Here is an 18,865-nt window from a genome sequence, read left to right on the forward strand (position 1 = left end):
TATCATCATCTCTTGGCTTTACACATTACCAGTCCAGGATTCCCTGCCCAGACCTGACCGGTAAGCTTTGGCTGTGGTGTGGGGTCACGCTGTCACATGTATCTGCCCTATCTACATGGAAGGGTAGCTGAAAGGAGGTCTGGCTGCCTGTTGCTACAAAAGCTAATACTCAAAAGTCAGGTGCTGATGTACAGTCCATTCCGATAGCATAAGTAATGGTCCGGTGTGCATCATCCTAATTAATCATCCTGGCTCCATGGATGAATGTCAGCCAACTTAGAGCTGTGATGTTTGAAGGTCAGAGTCTGTATCTTCTGAAACTAGTTCCTAGGAATTTTACATCCACATGTTTATCTATAAACTATGTAGTAGTCAGAGTCAGCACTTACAGAAACAATCCCCCCAAAATGATGGGATGGGTTACAATAGCCCACCATTGCAATTTTCACTATGACAGAGGAGGAATAAGAAGCACTTTCTGGAAAAGGGTTTGATCCTATGGTTCAGTGACCACATCACTCCTCCTAGCTCCTAGGGGCATCATCCCAGGGGCCCACATTCCAGTAGGGGTGCCTACCTTGCCCTGTGTGCTTTCTACCCATTGTACCACCAGTATTGACTGTCCCACTCTGCTACCATGGGACTCCTGACCCTCCAACCACAGTCCCTCTCTGAAGAGGAGGCATTCTTTCCTCCCCACCAGGGGAAAATAAAGAACCGGGCCATTCTGGTTACTGCCATTCAACCTTGCTGCCATCCAACTCACATACAGACGTCATGAGATGTGTTGGTGTTGGGCTGGTGAACTGTGAGCGCCTTCCAGTTCCCAATAAGGGGTATGGAAATAGTGGCTGTCCTTTTTCTTGGTGCTAGACAGAACCACTGCTCAGAGCAGAGTTCCCTGCTGGTTGTAACCTGCTGTGTTCTACATCTTTGCAGACCCAGACCTCGTTGTGCAGGAAGGTGAAGGGTAAGTCGGCGTGGGGTGGATTGTCACAATCTCAGCTGTTCTCTTGGCCTTTTCTCTTTCCTATCCCTCACCAGTCGGTCTTTAGGATTAGGCTGAGGCCATGTGGTGCCAGGCTGTTCAGCTGGGCAAAGGACAGTGAGAAAACCTTTCCATTGGGACAGACAGGGCTCAAGCCTGGCATTTGTACTGAGGGTGTTCCTTGCAGCAGCTGCGTTTCTTGCCCGGCCTTCTCTTCTCTGTAGGGAGATGGAGACATGGGGCAGGGGAAGATTCGTGGGGGCAGTGTTTGGTGGGCAGGGTCCACAAACTGGCTCCTCCTAATTCACTTTGTCTGTGGTTTATTTAGGCCATCCACCTTCCCCTTGTTCCTGGTGTGTAGCAAGTTCACACCAGATCTATATGAATGTGGCCTGATTGGAATATTACTCTCTTCTTTTGGGTACTCTGGTGTGGTGGTGAGTGTGCACATGAGTGTGTGAGTGTGTAATGCAGTGTAGGTGCTGGCATCTAACGGCAGGCAGTAAGCTACAGGCCACTGCCTTCACTTGGCCTCCCCTAATGAAACTGGCCCCTTTTACTCCATCCATCCTGCCTCCCCTTTCATATCCCTATAGCTACCCTTCTGCCTTTTCTTGCAAACCCACAAGTCTCCTCCAATGCCCTGCCTTGAGGCCAGACAACTCCTTCCCTCTTTGCAATAATTTCAGAGACGCACTGTTCCTGTGACCCTGAACCTCATGGTCCTGGGGTTCAGATGAGCCCATGAGCTTCCTCAGCACTTCAGATTCATTGTCTCAGTACCCTGTCCCCATGGTTTAATGTGGTGTCAGCATGGATATCTTTATTTTCTAGAAGAGGAGAATGAGGCTTAGAGGGGTTCAAGGTCTGGCCAGGTAGTGAGGGACAGGGCTGGACTGTGAACTCCACACGTTCAGACTCCAGTGCCTGTGGCTGTGACCACTGCTCCCGCCTGCCGCTCTCTGGTGCAGAAATGACCAGTGGCCTTACTGCTCCTGACTGGCTCCCACATGCTGTCCCACACTTTCTCTCAGCTGGGGATGGGGTCCAATGCACTGGAGCCAGTAAGTGTTCTTTCTTCTCAGGGAGCCCTAAGGACCCAAAGGCTGTGGACATGGACAAGGACTCTTCCATAGAAGGTGGGACCTCACTTCCTTCCCTGGTGACCAAGACTCAGACAGATTTGCTGCCCTCTTCATTGTTTCCATGGTCTCTTCTTAAGTGTATCTGGCCACCGGACCCTAGGGTGAAGGGAACTAGAGGCATGAATGCCAGGGTTGAACAGTGGAAAGGGGGCCCCCTTACTTCTGGGCTGTGGGGCTCCCCTGTGAACTGTGGATTCAGTAAGTCTGGGGTGGGGCCTGGGAATCTGCATTTCCCACAAGTTAGTAGCAGGGGCCAGTGCTGATACTCACACTTTGAAAACTACTGCTCAGGAATTGTTGGTTCTCAGGCCTGGCTGTCTCTTAGAAGATCTGGGGAGTTTTAAAAATAAATATGAAGGGAAGGGGCCCACCCTCAGAGATTCTGATGGAACTAGCTTGGGATGGAGCCCAGGTAGTTCAGACGTTCAGCCCGGGTTGGTTACCACCTTTGAGTGTGAGGGTTTGAGGGTTTTCTCATGTGGCCCTAGCATCCAGCACTGGCCTGTTCACACTCATGTGACTTGTCAGTAAATGTGCCCTGAGTGAATCCAAGGGCTGGTCCAGTTCTAACTGCAGGGCCCCCACTCTGGACAAAAAGTGCTCTCAGGGGTGGGGAGCTTCCCTGACTGAACCTAGATGGCCTGTCCTTAGCAGTTGCCACATTTCCTTGTCATTGCCTGTTTTGTTACCCTGTGGGTGGGTATTTCTTAAGCTCTGGTCTATGGCTCACTTCCACCAGAATCATCTGGGCAACGTAAAATGCAGATTTGAGAGCCCTTCCCCAGACTGATGGAGTCAGCATCTCTGAAGGGGGCTGGGGTTGGGAATATATGTGCCTCAACCTCTTTGGATTTGGATATTTACTATATCTAGATTGGAGGGAGGGCATCTGACCTAGACAATAAACATGAGAGAGCAGGAACCTGTGTGTCCTGAACACCATGTTGTCCTGGCAAAAGGATAAAATGTGATGCAGTGATGGGGTGAGGGTGTCAGGGGCTGGTTGTGGCTGCAGCCGGCAGCTGACAGGGCCTGGAATCTGGAATCCAAGTGGAGTCAGGGAAAGAGCTGCTGCCAGGACTCAAGTGTGAGGCAAAACGTTGCAGCTCCAAGTTGTCCTGGGAGCAGGACTGAGCCCCGATCTTAGAAGTCTAGACTGGAAGGGAATAAGAGTCCTGAATGTGGGTAGGGGTCTGAGCAGTGGTGCCCAGGAACAGAAACACCACAGCTTCTGACCCAGGATGGACACGCGGACTGGATCAGTGGCCCTGAGTTCAGGAGCCGAAAACCAGGACCCCTGGGAAAGGGAGGGCCAGGTGGGTGCAGTGGGGCTTTGGGGATGGAGGTCTCAGGTAGCCAAGGCTGACCTAGGTGATTGTTTTGTGCTACAGAGTCAGAGGATTCCCAAGATGAACAGCAGAAGGAGCTGGAAGCTCAGGGGCAGAACATCAGCTTGTGGAAGATATTTGGGCAAACCCTGGGGAATGACCTGCAAGAGAGACAGGAAAGCACAAGGAGAAAGAGAGTAAGTACCAGGGCCAGCATTTTACTCAGGTTGTTTTTAAACTGATGAAGGTGCCATAGTTCTTTACATTGTGGGCTTCTTCATCTTATTTGTTCCAGTTGGGGCACCTTTGGTGTCTAGGATGGAAACGCATGAATCTTCTCTTCTTATGTCCCAGTGGCAGTGGGGTTTCTCTCCTCTGATTCTCTCAATGGTTGCTTCAGATGCCACCCTGTATGCCGAACTCTCTGTGCTGCCTGCTCATTGGTTGCTTTCTACCTGGTCTCTACTTCTGACGGAGGGAATTTAATTGGCTTAGTCTGGCCTCTGCATGGGTCCCTGGGTGAAGTGTCCATCACTGGTACATGGTGGGGCACGCACACTGAGCAGGTGGCTGTGGGTGAGCCAGGCTCTGAAAGCTCTTGTCTAGTTCAGCCTAGGACTTAAATGCTGTTGCTTCCTCATGACCCTTTTAAACTAGAGCATGCATATTTTCATTAAAGGCTTTAATGAAATCTCTTAATATTGTTAAATAAAAACACCCTATTATTAATAAAGATGGACATGATGTCTTTGAAAATACTATCTGTGTAGAGTCACATTAGTAGAAGGGTGGGCACCTAAATTACTTCAGTAATGATGCTCTCACCTCTGACTGTTTCCAACCGCTGCTTAATCTAACTTTGGCCCTATGTTCAGGCCTGATTAAAACATTTCTTTAGTGAAACTAGAAGAGATTAGTCAAAGAACACATATGTATATGCACATAGCCCATGGATAGAGACAACAATGAGGTGAAGGCCAGAGAAGGCTGGGGACTGGGGAGGTGGGCCATGGTGGGGACAGGGAGGGAGTGGGGTATATGTGTAATAATGTCAACAATAAGAGTTGTCCTTCTAAAAAAATAAAAATAAAAGCTTTCTTTCTCATTTTGAAAGCGTCCTCACTTTGCATATAGATGCCTCCCAAGAACTTCCCATGGGCTCTGGGTAGATGTCAAAGCTCCAAGCAACTTTCAGGAAGTCTTAGAAGGGTACCTGGCATTTGTTTCTGGAAGTAGTTTTTCCGAGCATTGGTAGCCACATTAATATCGACATGTCTGGCATAAGGATAGTGCCTGAAGTGCAAAGAGGAACAAGCCATGGGCTCCCATCCGAGGACTGTCAGGTGGTGGAAAGGCATGATCTAAGACTCATATACAGTGACGTCAGTGGAATTGCGCGCAGCCCCTTTATGCCATCTTGCTCTGCACATTTTACTGAGCCTCCCAGACTTGCAAGCAGCACTCTTTCCACAGTGTGTGAAGCTGCTGCTGGCTCTGCTCTGCCGCTCTTGTCCTGCTCATCCAGAAAGTGCCTGGTACTGGTCCCAGGGACTCCTGGGTCAGCAGCTGGTTTTCAGGCTTAGGGGAGCAAGGAGGGGCACCTCTGTCTCCAAGGGGGAACTTTTGTCTCTTCTAGGATGCAAAGGAAGTCCCCACAAGGACTTTCAGACACTGCATGAAGCAGAGCGGGGAGAAGAAGAAGGGGAGGTTTTCTGAGTGGTGCAGCAGGGCTTCAGGTAAGCTGGTGAGGGGGCTCACTCTGGGGCTCTGACCTGGGAGGGTCCTGGTTTGTTTGCACATGTGAAGGGTAACACAGTGGTAGGGTCCTCACAAGTGACTGAGTTTGAAAGCCCTCTGTGAGGCACACAGAGTCTGTGGTGGGGAGGACAGGGGTGGACACAAGGGTCCCTTGGGAAGCACAGGACAGCCAGAGTTCCCGCAGGTGGCCTGCCCAAATGCTCCTGCTGGGACTGGTTCTTTGCTGGGCAGCTTAGCTCTGCTTTGCTTCACCTGCTTTGACCACAAGTTGAACTTTGCTCCCACAGAGAGAGCAGCTCGTTGGTTTTCAGGGTCTCGAAAGAGGTCCAGGCAGCGCTGGTAGAAGGCCCACAGCCTGGGAGCTGAAGCTGCAGGCAGAGGTAAGAATCAATGAACACTGCTCTGAAGCAGCGGGAGGGCAAAAGGCTGGGCCAGTCCTGCCTGTGGTCAAACCCTCCTGCAGAGCTCAGACTTTTCCCTGTCTGGTCACTGCTGCTGCTTTGCTGTGGGGGGTGATGACAAGGGAAGGCAGGTGGTTCTTTTTGAGGTTAAAGGACATGGGCTAGGAACCTCAAATGTCCACCCTTAGTTACCTTTGGAAACAAGGGAAGTTGTGTTTCTGGGTTCAGAGGCCTCCCCAGTTCTAGAGGATTCTCATTCCACTGGGCTACTGTATTGGAGGCTTGGAGTGGGATGGAGGGGCCTCAGTGGGTCTGTGTCCGCCCATGCAGGGTGATACCCCAGCTCCTGTGACCGGGTCTCCTCAGCCATGGACATATGTGGCCAGAGGGAGGTCACTGCTGTGTTCTCCCTGTGTCCAGGCAGGCCCAGCCTGAGCCCTTCATGCAAAGGAATTTTCCAAAGTATGACCTGGGTATCATAGGAATAGGAAAAATAATTTTGTTTGGTACATGGATGAATAATTTTAAAATTTAATTCTTTTTCTTGTTTATGTGCACTAGAAAAATATTACTAATAGCCTTCTGTGAACTCATGGAAATTATTTCTTGGATAAGCAACAAGTGGGTATTTTATGTTTAAAGGTAGTTTCACCTTATGCAAAATGTCAAATAGACAACAGAACACTTGGTATGAGAATATGCTAAATTGTGTCCATAATATGGGAAAGTCTGTCTGGTTTAAGCTTCTGATCTTAAAGTGTATAAGGAAGGGACAGTTCTTAGTCTTGCGCAGAAATCAGAAGAAGGGTATTTGTCCTGCTCACTAACTTGACTTTCACAGTTCCAATTGAGTTCCTAGCCCTCTGGCTCAAATGTTCATTCATTCATTCATTCATTTCGCACAGTATTTGTTGAAGTTTGTCTCACCAGGACCTGCCATCTTCACTGGGATGCAGGACTCAATGATATGAAGGAGTGAAGCAGAGGGTGGTAGAAATGCAGGGGAGTAGGGGACAGGCAGTTAGGAAAGATGAATGGGAGCCCCCTCTGGGTCCCAATCCCACTGTCCTGTTTATCACATCTGCAGAGACCTTTTCCCAGAGGTAACAGGATCCAGGACTCAGGACCTGATGTCCCTTTGTATGGCCGTTACTCAGCTTGGCTCAGTATTCACGTCTGAAAACGGGAGAATCTGGCCCACCCTGCTTCATTCACCTGGGGCTTTCCTGGGTGGAGGGCACACTCGCCCCTAGGCACTGCCATCTGGAGACATTTTTCTAGACTAAGGGGCAGGACTGAGTGTATGACTGTGTGTGAGGGGGAGAAGGGAAGTTAGAGGAATTAATCAGTGTCATTCTTGCCCCATGTGACTTTAGATCCCAGTCTTCCTGCCTTTTCTTCTGAAGAACCCAGAAGTCCCAAAGCGGGACCGTGAGGAGGAGGTGCTCACCAGACAGATCTCACTGCAGCTGCCAGCACAGGATTCCTAACAGATGGCCACTACTGTGGCCCTGGGCCGGGGCAGGCTGGACCACTGTCAGGGGTCGGGGTGGGGAGGGACCTGGGGCACGCATGACATGGGGAGCAGGACCAATGAACTGGCCTTGGTCCCATCAGTCTGCTGTGCTGCCAACCTGGCTCCAGAAATCTGCCTTGCAAGATGCTGATCACTTCCTTGCCACCAAACTGCCTCTGGATGTGTAGATGAGACTCGGACTTGGGATTATTACTTCCTATGATTACTCTGTGTTGTATTTCCCTTAGATAGTTAAGAATTTGAATAGAATAGAATAGAATAGAATAGAATAGAATAGAATAGAATAGAATAGAATAGATGTTTCTGTTCTACTTTGATTGAGTAGCATAGTTACTGTGTGTGACTTGTCTATTCCTTGGTGCCGGACTGCTCAGCTGACTCACAGGAAAGGCTGTATCAGGAACAGCATTTCCTGACACATGTGCCTGCTGGGTCCCTGTGGCCTCAGTGCCCGACCACTAGAGGGCGCTCCAGGACTGTACAAGAGCAGGCAGCATGCTGGCTCAGGGCCCCACTCAACTAAAGTTAGTTACCCAAACTGTTTGCTCCTTGGGACAAGAAATCTCTACTAAAATTGTGGTGGGAGACGCTACACACTACAGTCATTTCTCAGAAACTAATCATGCACACAAGGAGATTAAAGCCTTTGAATAAAACAGACTTTAATTTGATTCATACCAGCATTTTCCAAACTTATTTGGGTATAAACCCTCTTTCAGGATGATGTAAATATTTTCTTGGAACTAATGTTTCATGAAATACAGTTTGGGTTTCTCTAGACTGTTCCTCAACTTTGCTCTGTTGGGTGTTAGGGACAAGATTGGCCTTGGGACACAGCTGTTCAGTGTCTGCCCCATCCAATCCTGCCGGGCACTACATCACTACCTCTGGGGGAGGGGCTGGGTGTGGCATGTGCTGACCCAGAGAGGCCACCTCAGAACAGCGGGGGGCCAGCTGTTAGTGATGGCCCAGTGTGTCCTCAGCGCTGGTGAGCACCAGGGGTGCTGCACTGATTTGGCGAGTGTAGCCCCTGAGGATGCACAGGGTTGAGTCCTGTCGGGGAGGGAAGTGGGGGGAGCCAGAACCCTGATGCCCTTTGCGGTGCTCACCCTGGGGACAGCTCTTGGGGTTTAGGTTGATATCAGTCCAATGCCCACATTCAGGCAGGCTTCTGTGTCTCTGGGTCAGTTCCCTACCCATCACTACTTCACTAACTAATCAACACGGTTTCTGCCAAAATCGTTTTGTTTAAATGAATTCCAGGACCCAGGTTGCCTGGGTTCAAAGCCAACTTCTGCCTGACTTTGGACAAATAACTGAATTTCTTGATCCTTTTAGTTTTTCACTTGAAAAATTGGAATAATAATAATATCAATCTTTGATAATTTGTGTAAATTATAAAAAACTTAGGATACTTTCTGATAAATTTTAGCTATTATTGTTTATGAGGCCTTCAGCAATTGTATGTGATGGAGACACCGGCCCGCAGTGTCCACAGTGTTATGGATGACACATGAGACAAATTCACATGGACTACTGAGTCCTGTGGAAGAAAAGGGATAGCATGGCTACTCCCTCAATGGGGGAGCACCTCAGAGCAGCCTGGCCACTCTCTCACACCCTGACCCTTGCCTGGACAGGTTTTTATTGGGTTCAATTTGAACAAGAATACAGGTAAAGCTCATCAATCATTATTAGACAGTAAGGATCAAATAATAGATAGTATACAAAGAACCATGAGGGCCTATTCTGAATCAGGGTTTATTAGCTAAAGGGCTACAAAACTTTGGGAAACAAACTCATTTCCTGCTCAGACTGGTATCATTTACTGGTATCAATTGAGAGCATTCTTAACAAAGCAGGTTTCAAAGATTTCATATATTCTTTCTTAGGCCTGATAACCTGGGGAACCTGCCCTTTCCAGCACAGGGCTGCACCACCCTCTGTCATTGTTTTAGGCTTAAATCAGGCAGAGGAAGCAAGGTAGCCAAGAGATTAGGAGACTTCTTGCAGACAGAATGAGGACTCAGACTATGTCAAAGCCTAGGGGCGGGGGTCCATCACTCCCTTTTACTATAGCTTCCCAACTCCTTCCCTGGGGCCTCCATGTGATCGTGCCTATCTTAGGTCATCCCCTCGTTGTGGAATCTTACCAGTCATTGGCTAACCAACCAAGCATTGTGGGCCAGTTATGGATGAAGTAAAAGGAGCAGAAGCAGTGCTCCTGCCAGGGAATTAAGCTTTGTCTCCTTAGTGACTTATGGTCTGAAGGTCGCTCACTCAGCCTTAGCCATTGAGGGGTTACAGATGAAACCAGGCAGGGAGGTTCCCAACAGATATGTAATATGATGATATGAAAAACTCTTGTGAAGATTTCTGCAAAGTTTTAGTTAACCTATTTCATTTGCCTTTTTATTTTCATTTATTTTTTAAAATATTTTTGTTCTTTTTTTATTGTTGTTCAAGTACAGTTGTCTCCCTTCCCCGCCACCACCACCTCAACCCTAGCTATCCCCACCTGCTACCCTAGAAATTACCCCATTTTGATTTTGTCTATGTATACACGTGCCTTGACAACACTTCCCCCTTTTCCCCCCATATATCCTCCCACCTCCCCTCTGGTGACTGTCAGTTTGTTCTTAATTTCAATGTCTCTGGTTATATTTTGCTTGCTTGTTTGTTTTGTTGATTAGGTTCCACTTACAGGTGAGATCATATGGTATTTGTCTTTCACTGCCCAGCCTATTTCACTCAGCATAATGCTCTCCAGAGCCATCCAAGCTCTCACAAAATGTAGGAGCTTCTTCTTTCTTCCTGCTGCATAGTATTCCATCCTGTAATGTACCACTGTTTTTTGATCCACTCCTTTACTGATAGGCTCTTAGGCTGTTTCCTTGTACTTGGCAGTTGTAAATTGTGCTGCTATGAACATTGGGATGCATAGGTTGTTTTCAATTGGTGTTTTAGGATTATCAAGGCATAGATAGTCCCAGCAGTGGAATTGCTGGGTCAAAAGGCAGTTGTGTTTTAGTTTTTTTTAGGAAATTCCATAATGTTTTCCACAGTAGCTGCCTCAGTAGGGGCTTTTCCTCCACTGAATTTGGTTCCCTGATGGGTTCAAGACTGTGATTGAGTTCTTGATGTATTTTGGAGATCAAACCCTTGTCCAAGATATCATTTCCAAATACATTTTCTCTTACGAATGGTTCCTTTTTCATTTGCTAGTGATTTCTTTAGCTGTGCAGAAGCTTTTTATTTTGGTGAAGTCCCACTTGTTTATTCTTTCCTTTATGTCTCTTGTTTTAGGGAACATAGAAGTGAAACTATTGCTCTATGGAATATCTGAGATTTCCCTGCCTATGTTGTCCTCTAGGACTTTTATGGTGTCATGACTTACATGTAAGTGTTTTATCCATTTTTAGTTTATTTTTGTGTATAGTGTAATTTGATGGTTGTTTCATTTTTTTCTTTTTCATAGTGTTATCCAGATCTCCAAACACCATTTGTTGAAGGGGCCATTTTCACTCCATTTTATGCTTCTGCCCCTTTGTCAGATATTAATTGGCCATAGAAACTTCGATTTACTTCTGGTCTTTCTATTCTCTTCCACTGATCTATGTGTCTGTTCTTATGCCAGTAGCAGACTGTTTTGATCACTGTGGCTTGTAATATAGTTTGATATCAGATATTGTCATCCCTCCTACTTTGTTCTTCTTTCTCAAAATTGCAGTGGCTATTTGGTGTCATTTATGGTTCCATATAAATTTTTGAAATGTTTGTTCTATTTCTGCAAACTTTGTCATTGGTATTTTAAAGGGATTGTGTTGAATCTCTAGATTGCTTTGGGCAGTATGGACATTTTGATAATGTTAATTCTTCCAATCCATGAACACGGTTCATGTTTCCATTAGTTTGTGTCTTCCTTAATTTCTTTCTTCAGTATTGTGTAGTTTTCTGAGTACAGATCTTTTACCTCCTTGGTTAGGTTTATTCCTAGGTACTTTATTTTTCTCGTTGCTATATCACATGGGATTTTTTCCTGATTTCTGTTTCTCATGTTTTATTGTTGGTGTACAAAAATGTCTTTGATTTCTGAGTATTGACTTTGTATCTGGCTGTTATGCCAAATTCATTTATTAGGTAGAGTAGTTTTTTTTGGAGTCTATAGGATTTTCTGTGTGCACTATCATGTCATCTGCAAACAGTGACAGTTTTGTTTCCTCCTTTCCAATTTGGATGCCTTCTGGTTTTTTTCTTGTCTGATTGCTGTGGCTAGGACTTCCAGTACTATGTTGGGTAAGAGTGGTGAAAGCGGGTATCCTTGTCTTGTTCCTAATCCATTGTTATTTATGCCTTTTTTCCCTCCTTAGTGGTCACTTATCTTTTAATTTTGTTTATGGATTCCTTTCTATAAGGAGGTTTTAAGTTTTTATATACCTAACTAATCAATGTTTTACTTTGTAATTTCTTTCTTTGGTGTCAGAATTAGAATGGTTTTCTTCATTCTAAGATGAATACATGTTCCTCTTCATTTTCTTTTACTTTTATTAAATGTTTTAAAATTTTAATACTTAATATATCTAGACTTTTGGGGGAGATGTGAGCTGTGACTTAGGGATCTATTTTATTATTTTACATCAGCTTGTTGTCTCAACATTATTACTAGACAATTCATTCCTTCTTCAGTTTTAAAACTATCCCCTTTATATAATATAAATTGTTACATGTGTTTGAGTCTGTTTTTGACTTTTTATGTATTAATCTGACTATTCAAGCACTGGTATTACAGTGTTTTTAATCATTGAAATGTTACCATCTTGCAAGACAAAAATGTCCTGATTATTTCTATCTTTCAGAATCTTTACATTGGCTTTTCTTCAAAGTTGAACTCATACCATATTCTTATGAAGGCATCTCAATCCCCGTGTATGGATGAAGATGAGTGATTCTGGCATGTGTCTGCATGGCATCCTAATTAGAACTCTTGCTTGAAGTTAGGTCTTGACAAAATTCTATCTTCAATCTTTATTGTTGGGGGGTTTCTTTGAACACTTCTAATTAGAATGCCCCATTCCTCAAAATTCTTCCCACTCTAGATTCTCTTTTGGATTGTTCTTTGTAATCTGGTAGTATAAATTCCCGGTAGTGCAGGGGTGGCAGTGTGCTCTAGGTCTTATTAACAAAAAGTTTCGCAGGTGACCCAAGGTTACCGACTTTTCCTTTGCCAAGTAAGAACATAAAAGAAAGTATGCAACCATCACTACCTACTAACACTATTGTATTATTGTAAAATGTTGTATAATAGGCATTTTAACACCAGAAAAGTAAGGTTGAGGTCATCTTGGAATAAATGACAGGACTCCCCAAGAGTAGACACTTGTCCCCTCACAATAACACCCCCCCTCATTTTTCTCTTTTTGCCTTGAACACATAAAAACATGGTGTGTACCAGCTCTGATCCACAGCCTGGCACTTGGGAACCACTGAACAGGTTTGTATCTATGAACCACAATGGCTCTTACATTCTGTGATTGCATGATTCAATATAAAAAGAGAAGATTTAATTTGTTGTATTTTCTGAGTTAACTTCAATAGTGAACTGAACTTATGACATTGACTACATGTTTGAAATAGGTTTATGGTTACAATCTGAAAAAGGTTTTTACCACCTAAAAATCTGAACCCACAATTTAGGGAAGAGAAGATGCTTTGGTTTCATGGTTGGAACCTGGTAGTGGTATGTAACTAAGATAAAGATTAAGGCCATTTTCAGCTCAGTAAAATCTAAAGTCAAATGCATATTATGATTAGTTGATTTATATACTACACTCAGACTCTAAGTTTGTAAAGAATCTGAGTAAAGCAACCTCTAAAGTCAACAGAACATCAAGTGTGATTCTGCATTTTTGTCTCTTTCCTGTGTCTGCATAGAGCTACCAAGATCCATCAAGTCCTCACTAGACTGTGGAGAAAAGGAATCATCCAGCCCTTGCCTGGCCTGCGCTATGTCTCTTTTCATGCGTGTGGCTGTCACAAGCCTGTCTCTCTGCTGGAAATAACGATACAGGCACAATGTTTAGAAAATGGAGCTGCCAAGCACTAACATTTCTAAATTCTAATGGGGGGAGCGGATGTGTTGCTGACCTTTGTATCACTTGTGTCAGCACTGAGCAGACATTCGCCACCTGATAAGCTGAACGGGGAGAATTCCTACTCACTGGGCCAGGAGTATCTTCATCCTTTATTCCACCTAATGACAAGACAAGAGAGAAGGGTTAACCTGAGCAAGGAGCCAGACAGAAAAAATGTTTCCAAGAGGTAGAGGATGGTGAATGGAAGGAACTGATCCCAGAATAAATAATGATCTGAACCATTCTGCAACTACCGCTGGTTGATCCTTGTTAGGCTCTGTGGACTATGAAGCAGTGTTTCATACTCAACAGAGACCATCAGCAGAACAGATCAAATGGGTGGTCTGGAGGAGTGGGGAGCTGATTTCATGATTACGACCGTAGTGGGAGACTTTACAGAGGAGATGGGTGAGAACTTGGGCCTGATAGCTAATCACGAAGGGTCCATTGCACCATAAGATTCAACAGCCTTTTCTTTGCGTTGGTTCAGTACAGTATCCATACAAAGTGCTTTGAGTTCCTGAACCGGAAGTGACATGTTGGTTTAAGCATGTCCAACTTTTTTGGTGTCTCTGGGCCACACTGGAAGAAGAGTTGTTTTGGGCCACACATTAAATACACAAACACTAATGAAAATCGATGAACAAAAAAAGGTTTTAAGTAAATTTGTGATTTTGTGTTGGGCCATATTCACAGACATCTTGGGCTGCATGTGGCCATTTGGCCTCTGGTTGGACAGTAGCCTGCTGCTTCAGTTGTATTTTGTGCACCATTAATCAACAGGTGCCTACCACACGGTGGCACTGTGGGCCACAAAGTGGATGGGTTTTTAGTGGGGTGGACTTCTCTGCAAGAGAGAACCAGGATTCTCCCAGACTGTACCTCCAGGACAGGTGTGCAGGAACTGGCAACTGGTCTTATTTAGTCAGGCAACTCCCTTATGATTAAAAAAACAAACAACCCCCCCCCCCAAGACTTTTAAAGATAGGGTATATAACAGGAAGTTGTCTTGCTTTCCTGCTTACCTTTGTGTTGCCCAGGTCTATCTGAGAGCCTTGCATGGAACGGCCATCANTCAGGCAACTCCCTTATGATTAAAAAAACAAACAACCCCCCCCCCCCAAGACTTTTAAAGATAGGGTATATAACAGGAAGTTGTCTTGCTTTCCTGCTTACCTTTGTGTTGCCCAGGTCTATCTGAGAGCCTTGCATGGAACGGCCATCACTAAGTATTGATGTGTTTTCAGAAATTGTGCTCTCAAGAAGCTCATTTTTAGGTTTTCCCCATCCTGAGTATATCCAACATGCTTGGCAATTCCACATTCTGAAAAATCCTATGACCTTGTTGCTTCCTCCATTGCTGTAGTATTTCTCTGGTTTATAGATACATATAATTGATTTGTTCGTATCTGTTGCATCTCGTTCCCCATTCCAGAAGTTTCTTAGATATGCCCAATCTTAAGGGAATCTCAGCTTTGGCTGATGTGCCCTTGAGTTGCCCATTAATGGTCCCCTACTGCTTAACTTTCCAGAACATACACATAACACCACCACCACCTCCACAACAGCCACCATCATATATTCATCCATGTAATTCTGGGGATTGTTGCCCATTTGAGAAAGTGACTGCTATTGTAGAATGAGTGGGAAGGACCTGAAGAAGGGAGGAGCCCTGATTCAAATCCTGACAGCGATGACACTGTTCTGTGACCTTGGGAAAGCTGTGTACACTTCTGTTTCCTCACCTGTAAAGTGAGGAGGTTGGCAGTGATGGTCTCATAGACTTACAGTGTTCTAGGATCCCATAAATGCCTTAGGCTTTAGAAATTCACTTCTACCTTTAAAAAGGTTAGTCAATTTATTAAATGTAAATGGAAAGTCCTTTTGATATTTAAAAAATTCTATTGCTTTTTCTTTGTTCCTTGAAAATGTAGAGCTGCCTCATTTTATAATGTCTAAAGCCTATATTTATAATCAGCATCTATTTCAAGGTTCTGAGCCCTTAGTCACATAATTGTCTCTTTTTTCCTTTAGAATTAGTTCCTTTGTGGTTAATGTACATCAGAAACAAAATGACTTTTGAAAAAGCCCTTTAGGAATTATGTGGTTCCCAGCTGTACTACAAGGGGCCCACATAGCTCTGTGAGTGAACTGGATCTCAGAAGGGAAGCAGCCACATTCTTGCAGAGAAAGGAGCCACTGAGGTCAGAGGGAGACCTGCAGTGGTGGAGACGGTAGTTTGAGGGTGGCCTTGAAGAAGCCAGGAAACGGTAGTCTGGCCTGCAGAGTGGAGGAGCTGAGGTGCATTCACGAGATGAGCAGGAGGTGGCAGGTCACAGGGTGGGTGAGAGCTGGGGGTGGATGCAGGGGAGGTTCCATGTGTATGTAAGCGCTCTGGGCCCTCTGGGGAGAGACATGACCTTACCCAGGACCCACCGATGGGCAGATCTAGGTATATTTTTGTTTCACGTGTAAATTACAATACATTTGAAAAGTTTGGGGAAGGTGCTGCAGAAAAAAATGGGGCTTTCTATTAGTCTACGGAGGGTATAGTGGCTTGAACCATCCATATTTGGAATGAGGCTATATGTAACTGATCACATAATTTTATTCACTAGTTGCTTCAGGCTGGTGGCAAAATACATAGGTTTAATACCCCATAAACTTTTTTATTTTTCTCATTTTAGAGTGTGAATTTAGGCATTATTAAGACAGTCTTCAGTCAAAAGTGTTTGCTAATTTTCATGTAGAAAGGCTTTGGGGGTAACAATCTGATCCAGGGATAAGGCACCAGAGGACCCGTCTTAAAGTTGCATGAACTTAGGGAAATTTCATGCTTTTACTTGCATTGTATGCCATTAGAGTTCAAAAGTAAAAAAGATTTCACTCTATTCTTAAATGATAGAATATTTAGGTATAAAATGCTAGGATTGGATATTGCTATCCATTGTTACATTGAAGATATGATTCATTGTATTCTGGAGAAGTCTATTATCAACCCAAATGTTGCTTTGTAGTCAATCTGCCTTTTTTATCGATTTGATTTTATGATGTTCTCTTTATTTCTGCAACTCTACAATTTCACCACAGTGTTTATAAGCATGAACTTATTTGTTTTTGTCTGTCCTTACTAGAATATAGTGTGATTTTGAATTGGAGGAATTATATCTTTAAAATCATTTTAAAAACAATTGAAGTATACCAAAAAGAAAGGTAAAGGTGAAAGAAATTAGCTGGATTTTCTAGAAGCAGTTGTAGGATTTTTTCCCTGCATAATATTGGCCACTTTCTTTTAGAAGCAAATAATAACAACTTACACTGACTGATTTAGTACTCACTGAGGTACTGTTATTCCCCCACTTACAGGGTGGAGTACTGAGGCTCAGAGAGTTTCAAGGTCACATGACTATAAATGATAGTGGTGGGGTTAGAACCCAGAAAAATTGGCTTTAGTAGTTCTTATTTTTAACTATATTGTTAGATTTCCTCTTGACATTAGCCTAAAATTCTCCAACATTTAGTCTGTTCATTTTTCTTTTTTATAATTTTTATTATATTTGAGAAGACTCTTGGGGATGGGAGGTTAATGAAGGTTATTTGAAGGGAACACAAACCTCTATAACCAGGTTCTCCTGTCCTCAAGCACTTCCCCAAGCATGTTTCTGTCCCACTCTTCCCACACCCCCTGCTCTGCTTCAGAAATATGCACTCCCACCTGGAGAACCTCTGAGCCAGGAGTGTCCAACATTTCAGCGTCTCTGGGCCACACTGGAAGATGAAGAGTTGTCCTGGGCTGCACATTAAATACACAGACACTAATAAAAACAAAAAGATCAGTGAAAACTGAGAAGAAATTAAGTACAAACTGGCAGTTAAAAAATAGTCATGGGAATGCAAAATACAGCATAGGGAATACAATCAATGATGTTATAATAACTTTGTATGGTGCCAAATGGGTATTAGACTTATTAGGGGGATAATTTCATAAGTTATATAAATATCTGACCACTATGCTTAGACTTGAAACTAAAACAATATTGAATGTCAACTGTGAATAAAAAAATAAAAACTAAAACTAAGAAAAAAACAAACAAAAACAAAGCAAAAAGAGCTCATAATGTTTTAAGCAAATTTATAATTTTGTGTTGGGCTGCATTCATAGCCGTCATGGGTCACATGCGGCCTATGGGCTGTGGGCTGGACACCCCCGTGTGTGCAGGGCCATAGGGAAATAATTTTCATGGGCTGTGCACACAAACAACTTGATTAAAACAAAGAATTACAGGGCTCACCTGTAATATAGTGATTTATTGATAGCAACGTGGAAAAATGGGTGGAGAAGATGTACTTAGGGTTTGTTTATTGTCCAATCAGTGCCTGTGGAAGACTCTGTAGTGTCCTGGCAGCGGCTCATCCCGCTCAGGTCCAGGAACCACCACTTTGTGTTCTGTGTTGCCAAATGCGCCATCCCGCCTAATTTTATATTCCTCACCATGAAGAAAAGGTGGCAATGCTGCCCTTCCTCTCGACACGGTGGCTGTTTGTACTGAAACATCACACAGATCTACTTGTCCCTGCAATTTCCTGATACTTGCTATTTAATGCTGGTTACCCTGTCACACGGGATGCTGCATGGGCACCACACCACTTTTGAATAGTGGCTTCTCCTGGCTCTCTTCAACACTGTAAAATTTGCTTGTGGAAAAGTACACAGGAAAAGGAGAAGGGTTGTTTTCTGGTCCTGTTAAATTTACCATCTGGAATTTTATTTATCTATTTTACAGGTGTAGCATAATTCTAATTTTTAGAGATATTTTTATTGAATTTATTGGGGTTATATTGTTTCCTATAATCATATAGGTTTTAAGTATGCAGTTCCATAGTACATCCTTTGAATTGTGTGTTCACCACCCCAACTCAAGTTTTCTGTCATCGTATATCCCCCCTTCACCCTCTCCTACCTCTTTCTCCCTACCTGCCTGTCTTTCTGGTAATCACCATACTGTTGTCTGTGTCTATGAGGTCTTTTTATTATTTTGTTGCTTAATACCTTCATTTATTTCATCCAACTCTTTAATCTCACTCTCCTTTGACAGCTGTCCTACTGTTCTCTGTATTTACAAATCTGTTTCTATTTTGTTTATTAGATTCCATGTGTAAGTAAAATCATATGGTAATTGTCTTTCTCTGGTATTTCACTTAACATAATACCCACTAGGTCCATCCATGCTGTTGCAAAAGGTAGTGGTTCTTTCTTTTTTATGGCTGAGTTGTATTCCATTGTGTAAATGTACCACAGCTTTTTAATCTATTCATGTACTGATGGGCACTTGGGTTGCTTCCAAATCTTGGCTATTGTAGACAGTGCTGCAATGGACATAGAGGTGTGTATACTCTTTTGAATCAAAATTTTTAGATTTCTTTGGATATATTCCCAGAAGTGGAATTTTTGGATCATAGGCAGTTCCATTTTTAATTTTTTGAGGTCACTCCATATTGCTTTCCATAGTGGCAATGCCAGTCTGCATTCCCACCAAGATTGCACAGACTTTCCCCTCTCTCCATATCTTTACCAGC

The 18,865-nt window shown here is 43.9% G+C and overlaps 1 long non-coding RNA gene across 1 annotated transcript; it reads left to right on the top strand.

The window, feature by feature from the left end:
- The first annotated feature begins 937 nt into the window (after positions 1 to 937).
- On the top strand, positions 938 to 5,157 carry LOC118997537 (uncharacterized). The gene is made up of 3 exons (XR_005068679.1): positions 938 to 970; positions 3,525 to 3,658; positions 5,098 to 5,157. It is a non-coding gene; the product is annotated as an uncharacterized LOC118997537 (long non-coding RNA).
- The last annotated feature ends 13,708 nt before the right edge of the window (positions 5,158 to 18,865 follow it).

Source organism: Sturnira hondurensis, unplaced genomic scaffold (assembly GCF_014824575.4).
Source record: "Sturnira hondurensis isolate 20B ecotype Veracruz unplaced genomic scaffold, ASM1482457v3 Scaffold0013299, whole genome shotgun sequence".
Lineage (NCBI taxonomy): Eukaryota > Metazoa > Chordata > Mammalia > Chiroptera > Phyllostomidae > Sturnira > Sturnira hondurensis.